The sequence below is a fragment of the Elephantulus edwardii genome, unplaced genomic scaffold (genome assembly GCF_000299155.1).
Source record: "Elephantulus edwardii isolate Elephantulus edwardi_28Jun2011 unplaced genomic scaffold, EleEdw1.0 scaffold00060, whole genome shotgun sequence".
Classification (NCBI taxonomy): domain Eukaryota; kingdom Metazoa; phylum Chordata; class Mammalia; order Macroscelidea; family Macroscelididae; genus Elephantulus; species Elephantulus edwardii.
In genome coordinates this window covers 8357491-8362856 of record NW_006399810.1, presented here as the reverse complement: position 1 = coordinate 8362856, position 5366 = coordinate 8357491, and the positions used below count along the sequence as shown (strand labels likewise).

The 5366-nt window shown below is 44.8% G+C and overlaps 1 pseudogene; it reads right to left on the bottom strand.

Moving 5' to 3' along the window:
• Positions 1-272: 272 nt before the first annotated feature.
• On the bottom strand, positions 273-1165 carry LOC102852092 (annotated as a pseudogene).
• Between the last annotated feature and the right edge of the window lie 4201 nt (positions 1166-5366).

Genomic DNA, 5366 nt, shown 5'->3' with positions numbered 1-5366 from the left:
TTCAAATAGGATGCCTTAGATTTGTTGTAGAAAGAAATGTATTTCCTTCATATTTTGTGCTGGTAGTTTGCTGTTATAATGAGTTTTGTGATTTTTTGATTATGGGTTGGTTTGTGTTTTGTTTTTGTTTTTCAATCCTGGCAGATTTAAAGCAGGCAAAATCTTAACCTCAGTCAGCTTCATTGGAACAGTGTCTCCCCACCCCCAACCCACTTTCTTTTTCTTTTTTATGAAATGTATTGTTTATTTTACGTCAACCTTATTTCCACTTTTTAAAAGACAGTTAAAGACCATTCTGTGGTAGTGCCCACCCACTCAGTGGCCTGAGAGGTGGGGGCTGCAGACCAGTCTTCAGTGGCAGGCTGAGCACTCCAGTCTTCAGTAGGGAACTGCTGAATCTGCACAGAGGGCACCTAGACGCCTCAGACCAGTCTGTAACTTCAGGCTGAGTAGCAGTGAATTCAGGAGCAGGGGCCACCCATTCTCCCTGAAACTCCTCCTTGGTCACAGCCTTTTCAGGAGCAGCCTGCTCTTCCTTTTCAATCTCTTCCAGATCTCTGTAGAAGTACAGATCAGGCATGATCTCCCATGGGTGCTCCCAGGAGATTGTGCCACGCATGCACAGGACTTCCCGGGCCAGTATCCACCACATCAGACCCACAGAGTGAGCTCCCTTGTTGTACGGGATAGCAATGTCTACATGATATAGAGGAGAATCTGTGTTGCACAGGGCAATGGTGGGCAAGTCAACGTAAGATGCTTCTGTCAGAGGCTGGTGGTCAGCCCTGGGATCAGTAACCACCAGAAGATGAGGCTCCCGGAAGGCTGCCTGGGTCTGGTTAGTGAAGGTTCCAGGAGTGAAGCACCCGGCAATAGGAGTGGCTCCAGTAGCAGCAGCAAACTTAACAGCTCTCTGGCCAGTATTTCTGGAGGATATGACGCTGACATCAGCTGGATTTTTAATGGCAACAATGGCGCGAGCAGCCAAGAGCAGCTTCTCCCAGATCCTCTTGAGGTTTATGATATAGATGCCATCACTTTTCCTTTTGTAGATGTATGGTTCCATTTGGAAGTCAAGGTTAGTGCCGCCCAAATGCGTTCCTGCTGCAAGGAGTTTGAGGACATCCTCCTCCTTCATCTGCAGGACATCAAGGGCTCCGGACATTGTGGAAGTTTCTCCTTTAAGTTATAACGGGAACCAGAACAACACATTATGGACACTTGTGTGGGTAGCATGGAAAGGCAAGAAGAATTTTAAGAGCTAAGAACCGGAATACTGGAACCAAAACTCCAATGCTTTATTATTCATTTGTGTGTGTGTGTATATATATGGAAATAGGTCCAGAGAAACACAGTGCTTGTCATACATACCATCTTTTTCATTTTCTCTCCCTCTCAGTCAAGTCTTATCTACGGCGTGTCTTAAACCCCAGGACTCTGTAGGGACAGAAGCTAAAACTCCCAAGCATCTAGAGTGACAATGATTTACTATATGACTACTGGCAAAAACATACACATTTGCACTCTGAAACAGTCACATTAAGTAATAAATCTCTAACGTTAAATGATTGAGTGTTGCTAAGTAAAAGTAAGTAGGTGGAAATCAGTTTGGGGGAAGAAATAACTTGATTCTGGATTGTTCATGACTTTTCTTTTTATAATATTTTAGTGACCACAGGCTTACTAAGCCTGATGTATATATACTTATCATGCCATCGAGTCAGAACTGGCTTTAACTCAATCTTCCATTGTATTGCCATGGCTGTAAATTGCAAAGGAGGAGACTGCCCATCTTTCTCACCAAGAACAGTTGGTGGATTGGCATGGCCAGAGAAACACAGCTTTGGGTTAACAGTGCTACTCCCTGTGAATATGACACAGAGCTGCCTGCATTTGGCCTCGGAAGGAGTTGTATAGACCTGTCTCCTCACTCCCTAAACAAGCACTGGCTGAGATAAGGAAGATCTTAGAAAGACTTTGACCCAGTGTGTTTTGAAAGATTTTTGTTGTTGTTGTTGTTTTGTGCCAGCTCATAGTGACCCTATGTACAACAGCCTAAACCCTGCTCTATCCTGTGCCAATCTTATTGTCTCTGACACACCTACCCCCATTACCCCAGTCACTGAATCAATCTATCTCATTAAGGGCCTTCCTCTTCTGTAATGTCCCTCCACTCTCCCAAGCATGATGCCCCTCTCCAAGGACCGGTCCCTCCTTGCAACATGTCCAGAGTATGTCAGATGAAGCTTCAGAATCCTTACATCCAAGGAGCTGCCTGGTTTAACCCTCTCCAGGATGAACCTCTTTGTTCTCTTAGCAGTCCATGGTATATTCAATACTCTTCTTCAATGTCACAGCTCAAAGGCATCAATTCTCCTTCTATCATCCCTGGTTATTGTCCAGCTGACATACAGCAAGTGATTGCAAAAACTATAGCCTGTGTCAGGCACACCTTAGTCTCCAGACTGACAAGGTTGCTCTTCAGTACTTTTCAGAGGTCTCTAACAGCAGATGAACTTTGCAAAGGAGAGAGTAAAGAGAAGTATAACAGGAACCTAGAGGAGGAGACCTGGCACATTGAGCAATGAAGATGGTATGCAGCTTGATTGCAAAAAAGAACCACAAAGAGCCTTGGCTATGACAGAGAGAAGGAACCAGAATAGCATAGCAGCCATGCTCAGATGAAACAGCCAAGCTGCATACATGCACTCATGAAACAAGGCACTGAGGATATAAGTGCTCCACTGCTTATATGACTCTTCCACCTGTAGCTAAGATCATGCAGAAAGTGCATCCTTCCAAGGTACTCCAGAGTGACTCATAGGAGGTTCTGAGGTTTTCTGAGGCAAAAGTCCTATTGGGCATGGGGTTCCAGTGACTGGGGCTTACTTGAGTACAGCTAGCAGCAACAGCAGGGAGTTCCCATGGCCGACTGGTAAGGAGTCTCACTGCCAACCCAAAGGCAAGCAGTTTGAATCCACCTGTTGCACTTTGGAAGAAAGATGAGCAATCTCCTCCCTTGTGATTTACTACCTCTGAAAACCCACAACAGGGTCAGCTATGAGTTGGTTCCAACACAATGGTGTTCAATAGCAGCAGCAACAACACTCATTGTTAGTCCAACACCATAGAGTGGGGAGAAAACACCTCAGTGGGTGAGAAAAAGTGAAATACAGGAAGTGGGTACAATGGAGGGAAGACTCAGAGACAGAGAGGCACAGCCTGTTACCTTCGTTCCTCTCAACCAGCATTCTCAGGGGCTGTGACGTCTGCTGCTATCTGACTGTCTCCTCTGTTCTCCTCACCTGGTTCCCAAAACACTCCCAAAGGGCCTCCTCTGACCTCCTCCATGGCTCTTACGGTCACAGCACCTACACCCTCCCCAAGAAGACAGGGTGTTTTCTGTGCATGTCCACTCTGGTGGCAGTTCTGTGCTCCAGAGTGTTCCTCTCCCGTCCCCTGCCTGGGTGCTATTTCATCTACTTGTCATGTGGTTCCCTTTCCTTCCTGATTCCACAGTAAAGTGGACCCTGCACCTGCAGGACCTTAGTAGGGGCTCTCATACAGCCTCCTGGTGGCATTTTCACCTCCCAAAGCCCAGCAGGCCTGCTGCCAACTTCTGTCAGCTGCAGACTGCCTCCATTCCTGACGTCCAGGGAACTTAGATCCAGAATCCCTTCTCTTCGTTCAACTTCTTTTATTCCAGCTTTGCATTGTGGTGGCCACATGCCGGTTCCCCACGCCGCCCTTTTGTCATTTTTACATTCTGATGCAGTCTGTAATCAACACAAGCTTCAGCTCCTCTCATTACTAGCTCTTGAAGGGATTCTTCAGACTCAGCAAGAACAACAACATCGTCAGATTCCAGCATCTGTTTCCTCCAATTTCAGTTCCCCCTCAGATTTTCGGGAGAAGCAGCACATTTGCATTCAGTGTCCAGCAGGAATTATGCTGGTTCTGGGAGACTCTACCTGCTCTCTGTCATCAGGACCTGCCTTCAGGGCTCTACCCTCAGGCCAAGCTAACTCTCCACTCTGGAACTCTAGTTGGGATTTCTTTGTATCGCAAGCAGGCAAATAATTAAGAGGAACCTTGGGTATCATATATGCCAATCTCACGTTGGACGAGAATCAGAGAATGGAACTTCATTTAAATTAAGTCCAATGCTTATTTCCAGAACACATTATAATTCAATTTTTATAAACATGGTAAGTGATCTCTGTATGTGTGTGTGTGTGTGTGTGTGTGTGTGTGTGTGTGTGTTTGTGCTGTTAATGACTAGTTGCTAACCAAAAGACATCTCAGAAAAAAGGCCTGTTATCTACTTCAGAAAAATCAGCCACTGAAACCCTCTCTGGCAGGTATGGCATTTGCCTTGCGTGGAGCTCCAGGTTTTGGTCTGGGTGTGTGATCAAGGATCTCAAAAAAAAAAAAAAAGATAAAGCCATATAGGTTCACTTCTGAATATGCTAACAGCCTACATTAAAGCTATCATAGTTTACACAACTCATTTTAGCTCTAAGCTTGCATTACTAATCGCTCTGCAGCCAGCAGGTGGTGAGAAGGACCTTGTGTCTGGCACTGTGAGCTGTGAGATGTGAACTGGAGTGTACACAATTCCAGGAACAACATAGTTACCTCTTTGAACAACACAGGGCTCTTTCCTAACTTTCAGAAGATTCATAGACATTAAGTAAGAACTGACTGATAGCTGATCTTTGGGTTGCCAAGACCAATTTCACAGGAGGAGATTGTCCATTTTTCTCCTTCGAATCAGCTGGTAGATTCAAACTACCTGTGGGCTGGGAGCACAACTCTACTCAGGAGGTCACCAGACCTCCTTTATCAGATTTTTCCGCTTTATAAAAACAGGCCCCCTGGTTGTTCTCAAAGGTGACATTTAAGTTTGAACTGCCAACATTTCAAGTTGTCTTAACAGGAAAATATCTGGAAGGGAAAGGGAAAGGAAGTCCTTAAAGGGTAATATTAGATCAATTATAACAAAAGTTCCCTCAGTAAAAATGAAAATTAATTGGCTTACAAAGGAGGCATTCTAAAAAAAGAAGAGATTTTATAAAAATTTAACTTTTCCTCTCTTGCATCCCACTGAAGATATGGCCTTAGGATTCTACATAAGGCACAGCCATCCTTCAGATATCTGAGTTAAATTTTATAGAAACTATAGGACAGCAAGACCCAAGGGTAAAGAAGGAAGACGTTCAAGCTGCACTAAAGACAATAACAAAACAAAAAGCCCCTAAAATTCATGGGATACCATTTGATACATTTCAAATGACAGATGCAGCCCTTTATATGTTCACCATTCTGTGCTAAGAAGTTGAAGGGCAGCTGCCTGGCCAGCTGAC